Genomic DNA, 17,617 nt, shown 5'->3' with positions numbered 1-17,617 from the left:
ATGTCATATTTACGTAATTTAGTTCGTAATTATCTCGGGAATCAGTAAGGAAAACTAATTTCTATTTTTATAATACTCATTTGTACAAATATGTATTGAGTCTTAAGTATTGTTATAAGAATCTTTTTAAAGTTAAAATATTCCTGGAAAAATGACTCGATTTTATAGTTGTAAAATGCGAATATGAGCATATGTCCCAATTAGAAACAAAAAGAAACAAATTGTAACCGTTAGAGAGCATATCTTCCAATTCTGTTAGATGAAAGAATCTTGTGTTTTTTCAGGTCAAAGAAAATTTAGAATAGTTTGCCCTAATTAATATACATACGAGACCTCGTATATAAAGTCCAAAGCCACTTGTACTTTCCAGAAAAAAACCTTCACTCACAGAAACATGAAATTTAGTACTCTAAACCACAGTGCAGGCGCCCACATGAACCTCTTATATTATATGAGCTATTAAGGGCTTCAAAAATGGTTTTTTGGTGCATCCCTAGCGTCGGACCTCACAACTAACTGTAATAATCCCACAGTCCAAAGCGCATACCGTTTGTATGACAGGTTTATCTCCTGTATAACTAAAAGGTTATTACAATTTCATAGCTGGAAGTAATTCAGATACATCACCATAAAGCATTGACCATTGTGAGTGCATCATAAAAATATTTAATTTACTACAAATATAATGTACTGAAAAGTTTTACAAAAACGAACAAATTGTCAACAAAAATCACAGCAGTAACGAGTTAAAATATTCATTGATTCTATAAATATATATTATAAGCATTTTATGACACATGCCATAAACAATTGTCTTGTCTGGATAAACATATTAATCAAATTATTTCAATTCCATTATAAAATGTATTTATCTATTTGTGCAATTATTGCAATATCTCATTTGTAGACTCGATAATGGTGATTGTTTTAAAAGTTAAAATTACGAAACAAATAAACAATACACCCATATAAACGTTCAAAATTTCTATTCAGCGTTATAACCCTACCTAAACGCCGAGGGATAATAAAATACAGAAGACTTGAGGCGGTCCAGCATTTAGGCTTTGATTTGATTGTTCCTGTGCCGAAGTTTCGTAGGAGCTTTGACATCTTAGAAATAAAATAACATTTACGTTGCATTTTTTGAGGAATTTATTCATATATTCTATCTAATGACGAATGTTGTGGTAGCACGAAGATGTGCGACAAATTACCCCTCCATTAATATGCATGAGCTTGTCGCTCAGAGTGACCTTTTTATCCATCGCTGTGTGACTTTTTAATTACTATATTGAGAGTTTTCATTTAGATTGTTTACCTGATTATCGGTCCTGTAACTCACACATATGTAAAGCTGGAATCATGATATAAGACAAGGCTGTACTAATACTCGTATCTCGTACTAAACATTGAATTCTATAATGGTGCAACGTTTGATTTAAAATTGTTTTTTGTGTAAAATATTGAACCGTTTAAAAATCAATACTTTAAAAGGTCATACGAATAATAAATATATTATTTACAATTTTTATCATAATTTTTTTTTACGAAAAAGGCCGAGTTGCAACTAATTAGTTGGAAAACGTTAAAACACATTATATTGGGTCGTATGGGTAGAGTGGCCATTAATTGAACGACAACACCAAACAAGCATTAATTAATTAACTGTTTCACGACAAACCCCATTTCAATAAAAATAAATCCACAAACTATTTAAACTCACATTTTTTATTTAAACCAATTGAACATATTTTGTTGCTTACGGGTAACAATAAAAATTCTCACCCCTTAAAAACTCACATGGTTCATCTTTATCAAGTATAAAGTGGCTGCAGGATAAACTCGTTCATTGTAAAATTAAGGATTATTTTTTCTTTTGCTTGTTTATTATTTCTTGATCCTGTACTTCAGAAGGTCTGTAGATCCTATAACTTTCCTTATTAGTCCCACTTGTTGTCGTTTGACAAAATGGCTATCCACAATAAGCCAGAAAAATCCTGTACAGTTTAATCGATTAGCAGTTTTTCTTTATACAGTATATAATGGAACTGGCCGTGTAGTAACCTTATGAACTAGGGTACATTTCCATTATGTATCATTTAAGAGGTTTCTTATTGTACTATGGGTTTCTGTTATATTTCAACCCATTTAGACGGGATATAATTTACGTCATACTCTGTTATGTAATGTATAATAACAGAAAAATCGTTTTCGACGCCCCCAAGTCCGCCATAGTTCTTTGAAATTTCCTCAACTATCAAGTATTAAACTAATGAATTACTGAATAAATGTGAGCTATAGCCTAACTATAGATCGAGTATGGTTGGTTACATTTAGCATTCATGCACTTATTGTAAATATAAAGGTGCAACGAATTTCTCGTTAAGCGCCCACTATGACGCTGTTGAGTTTTAGCCTATCAGAACATTTTTAAGCCTAAAACACTTTTACGTCCTCATATACCCGTATAATCATAGATATTGCCTCATTTCATCTTTTTTTTATAATTTAACTTAACCTTAGTACCTGAAGATGCATTCCCAGAATTCAAAATGTACATAGTATGAAAATAAAAAGTTTAAAAAGTGTTAAAAGGATTATAATTATATACATATTTATCAAACACTTTTCAAGGCTACATCTCTAATTAAATATGTCTCTGTAAAACAGGTTCACTGTATTTTTCTCTACTAAAAGGCATCGTATTTCACAACGTACCAAAGGGAAAAACCTAAATTAAGACGTATCCATTTGGAAGTTCATCTTTAACTATGACTTAAGTCTGAGTGTATTATTCTTAACTTTTAAAAAGTACGAAAAATTTATAGATTAACATCTTGTGCATTATTTATCTATGCGAATAATAAGTTTAGCTCCATTGCACCATCCTCTTACGTGCAGCATCTGAAAAATGATGCTGTTGCAGACGTGACTCCCAAAATCTGGAGTAATGTTCGTATGAAGGGATTCAAAGATAATCGGCGACGAAGAGCAAATAAGGTCAAAACGAGCCTCCGCATCGTTTCGACATCAGAGACACCCAGACTAACAAAGTAGTGCAGTCAAGGGGAAGAGGCATTTTCATTGTCTGCAATTATCTCACCTTATCAATCACAGCGAAAGGTTGGCAGTACCGATGGAAAATGCTATGTTCACTGACAGGATTTCAACCTGTGCTAACTTAACCCAGCTCAACAATGCATACTGAAATAGGTTTGTTAAAATGCTAATTCTAAGTAATTAAATGGAATATGTACAAAATAAATTCTGTCATCGTTATTAATCACAAATATCCACTTAATTCCCATGTATGCGTCATAGGTTTAAGGGACAGTAGGATTTTGGAAATTTGCCCTCGTTATACGGTACAAAATGTATAACTCAACGTTTCGAGGATTGGAGTCAGTGTTCTATTTTCCCTGGTGCTGGTGTAACGTGTTCTTGATTTCTGTGCTTTAACAAGTGGGTACATTTTTCTGCAGTATGGACTTCAAGCTTTTGCAATGAATGGTACGTATATCCTTTGAGTGGCAGTCCATTCCTGAATTTTATAGATCTTAAGTACATGTTTGTGTAAGATTTTTACATCTGAAGAAGAGGGCAGATTTCAATAGTCGAAACGCAGTGCTGTACATTTTGTAACATATAAAGATAGCAAATGTCTGAAATCCTGCTATCCTTCCAAACCATCAGTCGTCAACCACAAACTTTAAATACAGAATTAAGTATGCTCCAAAAATCACTTCACGATTTTGTTTCTTAGAGTCTGTTTCATACTTTATATTGTTACAACATTTATTTTGTTACATGTCACACATCTACAAGTGATAATACTTGCATAGTTAAGCATCATAGTTAAGTTCACATTTATAAATATTGTATGAACCATTGCATTAAGTAATCGGAAAAAATAATTTAGCGAGCTAGTAATGTGATTCATGAATAAGGCAGGTTATTCTATAGTTATAATTGTTTTAAAACGAGAAATGCATTTTTCCACGCTGGAATCAAAAATATGCAAATATTTTGAGCAAAGTCCGAGAGGGCAGTAAAATCGCGTGACATAATTACTTTAGGGGAAAATTTTAATTAAGTTCTCCAGCTAAATATTCAGGACGCTTATATCAGCAACACGCGCTCATACATATGCAGCCTCGGACACTCTCACGCGAACCTGTTGCGGTCACCACTCCATGTACACGACTTTATTCCACCACAAAATATTTACAAATACACGCAGATTTTGTTAAATTTATCTATATAAATATAATAAAATTTAATATTAAGAATAATAAATCTATTATATTTTTTTATTTTTGAGATTTAAATATAATATATATATATATATATATATTATATATATATAAGACGTGTAAGATGCTTCTACAAACACCCGTGTCTAAGAAACATGCATCCCTAGGAGGTCGTTCAGCGTCGTTATACAGATATTTTGCTTGCCCTTCTGCTTTATAAAACTATGTAAACACTTTTAAATTGAAAATGCAATTTTCTTTAAATTTATTCTCCTTAGCAGTTATGGAAATATTTATTTATTTTCGTAAGATCTAGTGGCAGTTATACCTTTCAAAAGCTGAGAATTTTGAGGAACTATTCTTCCAGATTGAGAGCTAATATAATAATATCGAAAATTTAGTGAGAAAGGTGAGATGTAGGTAATATTAGTAATTGCGCTCTCAAATAGTAATACTAAACAGGAAATTATATTCAAAAGGCATGCAGAATCAGAACACACCAAAATAGATTAGACAGTGTCGTGTGGAGTTACTAATTAGGCGTGTAGGAACCTCTCCCTCTCCTTCAAGAGAGAACTTATACATCGAACATGTTTTAATCACCGCGATGACATTATGCAGCCAACGTGGCACTACTCGAAATTCAGAAGGCTACAATTATAAATAAAAAAGTTCTCCAAAGCAACTGTTCTTGTTAGACGCGATTTAACAAGGAGACCTCTCCCAGATTTACGAAGGGTTGTAATCATTGAACTTTTTCTTGCCAAAACAAAATGTTAGTACTAAATTTTTAATCAATGTGAATAACGAAAACTTAATATAAATATATACAAGAAAATGCCTCACGTCACGCATCGAGTAACAGTAAACAATCCAAAATCCAAAGTAAAAATTTCATTCTTGAGATTCAATTACGGATAGGCGTTAATATTGCTTAATCAAAACCAATGGATGGATATGCACCATCATAGAATTCATTCTTGTCATGTAGAAATAGATTTTCACGCAAAGTGTAAAATCTACAGATAAATTTGTTTAAGTTTATCCTGCTGATATGTTAGGGTAGGCTACATGTTACATTGTTAAAGATTATTTACTCAGTGTTTTCTCGTTACTATCATGGTTACCTATAAGACTAATGTAAACATAACTAAGGCTCATTTAAATCGTAAGGCGTAACATGCACCACCACTGAGCTCGTTGTTGCTTATATAGAAATGTAGTGTAAAAATTCAAATTTATAGGTCAGTCAATTTTTCAGGTATCATGTGGACAGATACAGACATAAACGCAATATTTTACAGTCTCTCGCGTGACGAGCTTCACTAACGATCAGCAAATGTCGTGAATGTATACTCTTTTGTGTAAGATCTATAGTGTTAACCAAACCTGATTCAATAACATGTTTTCTGTGGATTTATTTCTCTTACTTTTTGAGGTCATTTGAATGAAGGCAAAATGTAGATGAGTTATGGCGCAACCTTATTCTGAGATCCTGGGCCCGATAATAGTCTGGAGGTTTTGCACGTTTGCATTATTAATTGGAAACTTTGAACCATGGATAATATGAATACTACATATACTTTTTCAATCCGAAGACCTAAATTGTGCAATACTAAACGAAAAGCCCCATTTCAGTTCTCATCATATTTTTAACACGAACCTCAGTCACAAGAATGCTTTATTAGGAATTGATAAGGCCCCAGCAGATAAGAACGGACCAGGAAGTAGGGGAAAGTGACATACCTTCAGCCCTCAGTGTTTGCGTTATTATGTTCGTGTCCGTGGTAGTGCGTGTATGATAGGCCTACCATCTACGTGTTATGTCAAATATTTATCGTGCATATATTTGATTTATTGAATTGCATGTGTTATTATGTGTTTTAATATCATTTGACATCCTTCTTTTTATACACCTGACGATGGGATTTTAGTCCCGAAACTTAATTAGGATTCTACAAAAGTCGATTTTTGAAACTATTGATAAGGTAAACTACCTTATATTTGTCTAAACTATTAATTCCTCCAGATAACAAGAATAACAGAATAACAATTCCTCCTCGTCATCTCTTGTTTCAGAGAGGATGAAGGATATCAGCATTTGGATGGAAGTCCTGCTAAAGCACAAGTATGAAGCTGTACCTCAGGGACTTATTCAAGTGTGATATGTCTGGGTGTACTCCGTTCGGGGAACCGTCATCCCTAAAGGATCATGGATCTTTGCCGACCCCCGCTCTATAGCACGCGCACTCATTGTCTAATGGTCATCGATTGTGTCCCCAAGTGTATGAACTATTTTAATTAATTCTTAATAATTCATCCAATTTCATTACTTATTTACTAATGCAATCTTTACATACTAAAATAAATCCAAAAACAATACAAAAATAGCAAAGCGTATGGGCTGAGCGTTATAAAGACCTTTCAGGTGCTTAAAAATTTTATTTCTGTTTGTCTTTCTATCCACACAACAGCTACATTTCGAAAATTAACTGATCTGTAGACTTGAAATTTTGCCTAAACCGTCTTCATTTCTATATAGTTAATATTGAGTTCGATTATGATGAATTTCACTAAACGGGATTTGGCTGAGCGTTAGTGAACTTTCTACATTGGTGTTATGGTTAACCATAATGGCAATGAGAAGATCGCAGCATAAATAAATTTTTAACAAATTGAGTACAATTATACATTTGAACACATGACGTATGTAGCCTAATGAAATTAGCTATAGACTGACATTTTCATGCATCCTCACCGAAGTCTGTTAGGTGACACGTTAATGCTGAGCATTTTACATTTATAACATGATTAACTTGATTTCTTAATTTTTTCATTGAGATTATATATTTCAGAAAAGATTACAATACATCCAAAATAAAATTTACTATTTAAGTAGTAGGGTTGTAGTGGCTAGTTGGGTGTATGTAATAGTAAGTGTCTATAGGTCTTCAGGGAATCTGGTTAAAGTAAAAAAAGAATTAAAATACAGTAGCATTTTTAAACATTCATTTTTTATTTTTTCGCAAGTAATAGACGATAATTATTCCACTAGTCTCTGTCACTTAAATTTATAAATTACGGATAAAGTTATGAGTAGTCCTCTAGTATATCACTAATCTATTGCAAGTGTGAAAGAAATCTTGAGCATTTACATAGTATTACCGACATAAGGCGTTGGTTAAGCCATCTTAAAATATAAATTTAACTTATCACCAATAAAATAAATAATAGTAAATATATAATAGAGCAATCGCTAGCTTAAATAACTTCCATCAATCAAAAACCTATTTACTTTTTTTGGTTGCCTTTACCCATAAGACTCAAGCTGCGTGTAAAGTAATGGCAAGTCATACACTGCTTACTATGCATGAGGTTTTAAAACAAATGACCGACCCGCCTTTGCATATGTAAACCACGTCTCCCTAAGTCAACCCTTCACATGCGGCTTTCTTGTTTTTACGTTATTTTTTATGAGAAACCTATATAAGCGGAATACTACTTACTCGCTGATTCAATCATTAATTAAAGCAGAATTAAAGAACTGTCCTTTTTACTGTGCAAAGAACTGTTATTTTTATATGAGCAATGTTATTTTCAATTCAAAATTGCTACTTTCTCTCTCATAGTTATTTTATTATCTTCAAGTCAATCAATTGCCTTCATAACGAAAGGCATTAATAATTATAATAATTGTAAGAAACCCGTACTATTTTTGTTTACAATTCAAATACACATCTTTGCCTACTACAAAAGTAATTTGCAGTAATTTCGTAGCAAAGAAATTTGTATATCCATGAGAAAATTTTAAATCTTTACGTAAATATAAAATTATAAAACTTCTTTCAAAATCTCAAGTCCATTATCGTCCAAATAGGCAGACATGCTGAAATGAAAATTTTCCAGCCCCTCGTGTCACAAGTTTTTCCAACGTTCAGCCAATAAACATTTATCACAACGTATGGCCAAAATCATGAAAATGATATACTTTAAGATTGATTGGCTTTCTCACTGTCATCTGTTGTCATCAATAATAGCTAAACGTTTTGTATTCCTAATTAGAATGTAGATATGGGTGGAATGTATATGAAAGTAAATATTTATAATAAAACAAATAATACGTCAAGAGGAATTGGCCTGTTACTTGCCATAAATTGATTAGTTTTAATCTTTTTTGTCTGCATAACTTTACATCTTAAAATTTTTTTGACATACTGTATAATCATAGATTGCCAGCAATAACCATAAACAGAGAATAAAAATGTTGAAGATCGAGCTCGTATTGGCTACTATTAATTTAATTACATGAAAATAATTATTTATTCCAATAATAGAATACACATGGTTAACAAAACTTAAAAAACTCTGGAATGACTGACCACTTTTACAAGTAATGTGGTCAGTTAAAACAAAAATATAAAAACAAATTTACTTCTTGAGTCCAGGTCTAATTTTCATGTTGCTGCCAGTTACATGAACATATACATTTGCATATACATTTACATTTCAAACACATAAACCGATACTTAAAACTTAGTAATATTTTTTTGATGTTTCTGACGAAGATAGCCTGGCTATCGAAAGGCCTCACAAAATAAAAGTTTTAAGTATTGGTTTATGTGTTTTTAAATGTAATTAAGAGAATAAAATGGTTAAACTAACACTTATTTAAAAAACTGTTCTGGACTTAGATACCAAGTCCAAGCCAAGGTCAGACTATAAAACACACCGAGGACCTGATAGTGTGATTTCAGTGGCAAACATACTGGGAAAAGCTTTTTACAATATTCTGTAGCGAATAACTTATTAGATGATTAGAGCGGTCATAATTAATAAATACTTGATATACAGCCAGCTGGACGGATAGTGTGACGTATAGACTTGTGGTGGGCACTCTGGCCTGTATTGTACCTAGCCTTGTATAAGTTCACTAGCAATTAAATTAGGAATACACTGGGGTTTCAGAAAATACCTCGTATATTTTGGCCTCGTAATTACAATTGGTAAATTCTAGTCAGGCGTAGGTGGTTGGTCGACGAATGCAAACCTACTGTTATCTGTTTTCTGTAGCTCAGTTTTAATAATTATTGTTGCGTTTAGTTTTGTATTAAGTGCATGTTTTTAGTTAGTGAATTTGACACACATCATGGGGTTTGTGATTCCTGACTTACGCGTGTCACAACGCTCTGGTAGTATTTGTTTATTTTAACCTAGTTTGTAATTATGTGTTAGGTTAGTTATTTACCTAAAGAAGAGATCAGATTGCAGATCTCGAAACTTAGTGTTACTGATTTTTTGTATCACTGAACGATGGCAAATGTCCGGAAATGTCCTCTTTCCTTCACCTCGTATATGTCATGAACAGTAATAAAGACGTCATGGACATTATTAAGAGAGTTTACACAAATACATCGTGCAATGATATGTGTTAGTAAGTTTAAAGTGATTAAATACAAAGTAACTATAAACTCTCGGAATGTACTTACCGAATTTTACGAAACATCGAGAAGACAAGAGATCATTAAGAAAGCTCTTTCTAACTTTCCAATTCCAACAAACTAGTCTTTAAATTTAGTATAACCTGAACACATGTATAGCTTTATTACTGTATAACTTAACAGTACTGTGTTTCCATTTTTTCATGGCTAAAACTCTAATTACAAAACTTGAATACAGGCATATGAATATAGTTGACAGAAGCTGGATCTAGTAAATCATTTATGTAGAAACACCAACTAAAAACGAATTTCATGAACTCCCGCTGGTTTATCGACGGGTTATCCCTTTAACCTTGCTGGCATGGATGGATGGGGATATTTAATGATGTTGCATCTGCATATAAAGTGCATCTAAAATGAGATGTTCACACTTCATAGATAATATAATTTAAGAAAATTTATGAGTACGTCGCACTACGTGTCCCGTAACAAGTGTTGCTGATGTTGAATGAAAATTTATTCAGTTTGCTCAGTTGTGACAACTTTATTTATTTTCTGATGCGTTTCGTCCCCCTCATAGTTACTCATAAGGCTAATGTAAAAATATTCTTTAAAGCTCAGTAAAATCTCATATAAAGACATTTACCCCCAACGAACGCAATCCTTGCAAAATGTTAAGTCTATAGATAAGTGTTTTCTCGAGATAAAGAGTGGAAAACAGAGAGATATGAAACGTTTTTAGTCCGTCAGGTGACTTCGTTTTAAAAAAAAAATGGAAATATAATTTTTTCAGCACTTGTGTGATGAATTTCACAAATACTCAACCAATAATTCTTTGCATTGCGAAATTTCTTCTTTTGAAGAAAATGTAGTGTAAAATTGTTCCAATCAATGAATTAATGCACTAAATTATAGTAATCATTAGAGGGAATATTTGATTGCCTCATGTTTACTACAAGTTTAATTTTATACAAATACAAAAAACTATAATAAACCAAAATTAAAATATTCATAGATTTGAACTATGAATTACAACTTTCCGTGTGCGTGAATGTCTCAAGAAACATTAATCTGATAATATATTATAAATGGACACTGTAAAAGAGTAATTAAAAAGTCATACAGCAGCAGATAAAAAGGTCGTACTGTGTGACACCCTCATGCATATTAATGGAGGGTAATTTGTCCCACATCTTTACCCGCTTCCGCAACACCCGTAATTATAGAGAATATATGAATACATTCCTCCTAATGCAACGTCAATGTGTTCTTACTTTTAAGGAGTCAAAGAAAAAGTTTTCCTTTGGCACAAGAAAGTTCAAGTCACGAGCCCCGTTTCTCAAAGGTGGGTCGCCCTCACATCTTGTATATTTTATGAGTCCTAAGCGTTCGGATGAGATGATAACGTAGACTAGCACTTTTCAAGTAAAGTGAATTTTTATAAAACCATATTGCCTTGTTTATTTGTTGTATAAATAAATTTTATCGTGCTCATTATTATAGTGGCCCTAATTTATTGGTGTATTAGTTGGTGGAATGGTTGTAGTGGTGGATCAATCCTTAATCTCGTTCACTGTTTTTAAATCTCTAAATTAATACAATACTGGTAATAATATTCTATGATTCGTTTTACAAACCAATATACATGCGTCTTCACAAATATCTACCAGTTGTTACGTGAGTACTAAAGCGTTAGCGTGAGGCTTTACACAAATATGGGTACTATCACGTGGATCTCACCTAAACTGTTCTAGATTATCTTATACTTATAGCAAATATCCTCACCTGGAGAACTATTTCAGAGTTATTGCTTCTGTAAGCTTAAAGGTAAACGGCTTGAAGTTGAAGTGAACAACTTTGGTAATATGCATAGAAATTAAATACTAATGGAACATTTTATTTAAATTTAATTCAAACATTCTTCCATAAAGAGAGCTTTGTTCAAAGCTGTGGAGGCCCCCAGGTAACCCATAAAGTCAACAGAAAGACTGTTTAAAAAGATTTGCAGATTAATTGGACAAATTTATACTTAAAAAGCTGTTGAGAACTACATAATTACCTTTTATTTTTATTTAATTCATTAAAATATAGCCTTCCGAGTATACCTATTTCATTTACGAGTTTAATTTTTTACTGAGATGTTTTAGGAAGAAACAAATGACTAAGCACAAGTCCACAAATCAGAGTAACGGTATTTAAAATCACACTATTGGTACAGGCGAAATGTATACTAAATAGTATAAGTAAAAAAAATGGCGTAATTAAGTTTTAGCGATCGTTTGTTTACTGCCTAGCCACTGCCCGCACTTATACAAACCCACGGCAATACTCGTACTAGGAAGTGCGAGTTAAAAAGTATAAAAAAGTACTAGTATATTATAAAAACCTAAATATTTCATCATTTCTATGACGTGCCGCGCTACGATGTGAGCAATACACAGAAAGTACGAACTGAAGTGTCAATATTTACCAAACCATAATTATTTTTAACATTGTAATGTTGAAAATAATTATAATTGAAAATCTGTCTACGGGGTTTCACACAAAATACGACAAAATACATTTTCGCCTAACTAACCAACTTTATAAATTATTATTTCTTTATGAAGTTTACACTCCTTGTTAAAAAAAGAATTATTCTAGAGGCAAAGTTTTAAAATCATAACGCGTTTATAATATTTATATTGTTTTATTTCACGATAAAAAGCCTGAACTGTTTAAATTCCAGATAATTGGCTTGGATTAAAAACAAACGTCAATACGATATACTTCCTACATTGCCAGCCACTCTTTGCATAACAAATGCTGTATTTTTGCTTTAGGTTACTGAAATATTAATCTCAGATCGGATAAACTCAATGAGATGGAATAGTTAAAAATATATACAGTATATAAATATAGTACTCGCGTGTGTGTTCCAAATGAATTATGAATCAACAAGACTAAAAAAAAATAAATTACTCAAGCATCTCGATTGTCATGGAGGCAACCGGAAACGGAGGTTGGTGGGGCGATTACTGCGTGGGACAGTCTACCGCGATCTCGCTGTATTGATATCGGTAAGAGCATTGCATAATATGTAGCGACGTATTCTAGGAATCCCTCCAGAAACGTCAAGCTAATCGACTCGACGGACAGAAGACTATGCTGTAATATGGTGTGTTACGTCGTGGACGCCTGAGCTCTTGTCGCCCAATAGTTAGGCTAACTTTTCACACCCATTACAGGTAGCCTGAAAGGGTTTATTTACACATTCTCTCTATTTAAAGTTTGTTAATTACGATGAGAGGTATGAAAGGATAAGACTTCGCTCATTTGCCATCGTTATATATTACAAAAAGTATAAAATACCGTGTCCTATAGCAATGTAAAACAAAATGTTGTGTTATAGATTTTGTAATATATAACGTTGGCAAATGTCATAAATCATTGCATACACTCTCTTGGGTAGGTAGGTTTCCAAGTGATGAATATAATCTAAAGTTTGGCAAAATGGGCGGTTAAATATATCATCTCTTGCCAGTCTTACATGGAAATAAACGTCATCTAGAATGCACCCAAGCACGAAATTTATACAGTTTTTAGCAGAAACTGAACTATAAAAAGTTGAAAAACACTGAACTTAAACCAAATAGTATTGGTTAAACCTTTACTTTTAATGTATTCATTGAACTAAATCATCCCGGCTCTGTGAAATCTCAGCAATTTCACATACTCAATGTAAATTTCCAAGAAATACTTTGCGATAACCAGTGCGATAACTGGTTAATTTGAAAACTTCATTTAACACATCAAAAAAGTGCAAAACACTATTTGTCGTTTAACATACTTCGCTAAGGTTGCATTTAAAATTTCAAGTTTATAGCTCATTTCATTAGGCTACATATTTTGGAAGATCACATTTTAAAATAGCATATATTTGTATTCAGTCTGTTTACAAATGTATTTATTCTGCGATTTTCGCGTTGGTATCATGGCTACCTACAAAACCACTGTAAAGATTTTCGCTAACGCTCAGCCAAATCTTATAGCGCGACAAGCACCGCCAAAATTTCAAGTCCAGAAGGTTTGTTCGTTTTCGACATATCGTGCAGACAGCAGACGAATCTCGAGTGATAGGCTTAACTAACGCTTTGTTAAAAAGACTACTACTTGTGACAATAGAAGTAGTACTTGTGAAAATAACACTTTACATTTTGAATAAAGATAGTTAAAGTACGTTTTTGCAGGTTTTTTTCACAATCAAATGAAGGTTATACAGTACTTTAAAATTCATAATTTGAGAAGAAACTTTGTTAACCTTAGTTACTATTATATACGTATAGTTTCTAATCAATAGAAAATTAAAAAAAAAATACAAGTATACGTATTATTTAACAATAACAAATATAAAACACAAATATAATTATTAAAGAAGATATAAATAGAATTAGGGAAGGAAAAAATTTAACTATCCTCAAACACTAAGTTAGTAAGTTTGACTTAATTTAACAACTTTCCCCAAAGTCACCGTAAAGGCCTTGTAACGGGTAGTTGGACAAAATTATAAAGATTTCTGATTGAAAACCGGGAAAGTCGCTGTTTGAACATTATACGAGGGACACAGTATGAACAGCCTAATAGCCAACTCCGGTGTAGGCCGATACATCAATACGGCTAGTAATGGCTTATTAATGAGACATCAAAGGCCGCAAATGGGGAACTCGGAGAAGAGCCGAAAGCGACGTCCCTGTGAGGGACACGATTGAGTTAGGGCCCGCTAATGCGTGAAACTGACTACTGTACCGAGCGTAGTACAAGTATGCTAACTACATTTACATTTTATACTTACTTGAAATTCCCTTTATACTATACTGTTTGATTGGCAAGCATTCCCATCAAACCATAGCAGCTTAGTGATAACGTTACAGCTCTCTCACCGAGTGGACTTGGATCTTCCAGGAAGGTAAACCAAATTGGCAAATGGGTTTGGATCATTTTTTCAAAACTTTTCATATAAAATGAATTGAAAATAAGTTTGGCGCTGATATAATCTCCAATATTTTATGTATATATATATATATATATATATATATATATATATAAAACAAATATATATATATAAACAAATATATACATATATATATGACAAATATATATATATATATATATATATATATATTATACATTCTACTAATATAAACTATAATTTTTATACTTAATACATTTATAGCTATTGATTAATATAATTGGGAGAAGAGTATCTTGTTTTTTTATTAAGGAATACTTCTAATAAAGGTATCCATGAGACCTATTACGTTTTATTTTATTTATCCAGTTCTTTATGATTTATCCATATGTTTAGGAAAGGTCAATATCGTATTTTTAAACACACTAGGGTCGTTAATTGGTTATATACTCGTAATTACCAAATACGAGGGTAATATACTATTTAAGTGGATTCTTAAGTAAATCAGCAACTCATAAACTTAAAACTGGAAAGTTCACTCTAACGTAATCATCTAAACTTGTTTTTAAGGAAGAATTTTTGATATGAATAGAAGTATACGGACGAATTTCCTGAGAGTTAGCGAAGCCTATTGGGATGGCGAAAACTTCATGTCTGTCTGACTGTCCGCACGATATGTGGAAAACGAACTGGACCTGGCCATTTCTGGAAATATTGCTAAACGTTAGCAAATGTTTTAACATTAATCTCAAGGATAAACACAATAGATACGATAAAGTAGGCATATAAATCAATTTTCAACAAATTGAGTACAACAATATGGTATTTTAACATCTTTATTCATACAGCATAAAGAAATGAATAGTATAGTCGAAATTCAGTGTTAAAAGTCGGTGACGAGGTTTTATGTTAACGCTTTCTCTTTCAGTATTTTCTCGTAACGGAACTGTACACTAATATAAAACTTAGCGTAATGTAAATGTATTATGTAGCTAGGTATATCGGAAAAGTATTCATTTGTAGATCTGGACATTTTCCATTAAACTTCAACGTAGACAAAACTGAGTTCTATGATAAGGCATGTCAAATCGTGGAACCGGTTGAGCTATATATATAACTTACTCCCGGAATTAAAATTATTTGTTCCTCCGATTATTAACAGACGAAGAATTTGCTTATATTAGATCAGGCCTTACCAAAAAGAAATTAGCTATTTCTATTATTGTTATATTCATTTATAACAATTTGCTGCTCTCTGAGAAAGTCTGATTGATTAAGATACAATAATATTTTACAACGTTGACTAAGTTTAACTTTTATAACGGTTTTTATTTGGGCTAGTTCTTGTTAATTTCAGATCTATAAGTTGTTTTTTCCTGATGATTAAAGTCTCAACTAACATTATTTAAACTGGTTATTCATAACTCAAGTACAATATGCAAAATGCACAGCTTTGTCTTCTGGCTCTTTACTTCAATCTGGTTAAATTTGTTCTTGAATAACTACTTAAACATCATATACTTCGTCATTGAGGATAAAAAAATTACATTCTATATTCTCCAGCCCAGGAAATTTAACTTAAATACATCTTACTATGACACTAAATAAAATTACTCTCAAAGAAAAACCAATGATGCTGGTATATTTTGAATACTTTTAAAACATTATGATGCTATGAATACATAAACTCAGTAATATAACTATTAACCGCAGCCTATATTTTACCTGGGTGTGTTGAAATCATTATACTAAGCATACCAATTAGCTTCATCTTTGATTAACGTATAATGGTTATAAGAATAATTTTTAATTTTACTTTTTGTAATTTACTGGAAATAATTTATCAGTATTAAATATATTACATTGGCTAGAGAGAAAATAATGCGCCATTAAGAGCTTCTTGTTAAGATATAAGGCAGTCGCCAAGGCTCGTAACACCATTTAATACATCCCTCGTGCGTTATAGCCTTCATAAAATACAGTATCATAAACTATTATGATGTAATGACGATATAGCGATTGATACTGCACATATCATAAAGCCTAGATTACTATGATGTAAAACAAAATTATGCATACAATAACAGCAGTAATGTTATTTAGGCGATTTTGTATAGAATTAGACTTATTAACAGAATTTTGCTTTGTAACGTAGGTCATAAATATATAAAAATCAAATAGAAGAGTTTTATCATTTTCGTCCCAAACATGAAGAACGTATTTTTGTATTTATGTTTGATTAACGCTTCAAAGTCGTAAATCGTTTGTACATAAAATTGACGTAAGAAGTTGTACAATTTTAACTTTAGTTTTTAAAATAACACATTTTTTATTTCCTACGATACTTTACCTTATGGTTAAGGTTTTATATTTTTAATTTGTATAGTACTAAGACTATGCTAAAAAATATGTTTTAAATATTAGTATTATAAGGAACCGACGTATAAATTCCCAAAATAAACGCAAATAAAATTATTTTTAAATGACCACTTACTGATCTTATAGTGATTGATATCATCCAAAATTGTATATACAATCTCGTACACTCAGAAAAATATTAAAAACATGTTTAATAAACTAGATATTTATTTACGAAAACGTATGGCTTCAGAAAACCAACTCAGTTACTTAATGCAGTTAGTTGGTTAATTTATGTTTTAACTACATGCAGAAGTCAATATTCGTTTTCAACCAACTTCAGGCAGCATTCAATATTTGTGTATATTAGATCCTTTGTAAAATATTTAATTAAATCAAGATTTAATTATAAATATTGTATTTTGTATTATTAATATAACTATTATAAAAACTTGTAAGAGTAACGTTTTCTACAAAACTGAGTGCGAAGCCAAGGGTAACACTTATTTAAAAATATTAGTTTACTGTAATTCTAATTTAGAGACCGAGATAGGATTTACCACAAATTTAGAGACCAGTGGGTCGTACGTAGCCCGGAGAGATTTTCGAAATAAGAATAG

The 17,617-nt window shown here is 31.9% G+C and overlaps 1 protein-coding gene across 1 annotated transcript in view; it reads right to left on the bottom strand.

The window, feature by feature from the left end:
• Nucleotides 1-17,617, bottom strand: part of LOC124363015 (tyrosine-protein kinase Dnt-like) — an 89,859-nt gene that overhangs the window by 71,248 nt on the left and 994 nt on the right. The gene's annotated exons all lie outside the window — the stretch shown is intronic.

The sequence above is a fragment of the Homalodisca vitripennis genome, chromosome 5 (assembly GCF_021130785.1).
Source record: "Homalodisca vitripennis isolate AUS2020 chromosome 5, UT_GWSS_2.1, whole genome shotgun sequence".
NCBI lineage: Eukaryota > Metazoa > Arthropoda > Insecta > Hemiptera > Cicadellidae > Homalodisca > Homalodisca vitripennis.
Note: the sequence above shows the minus strand (reverse complement) of the source record. Positions and strands in the feature narration are given on the sequence as shown.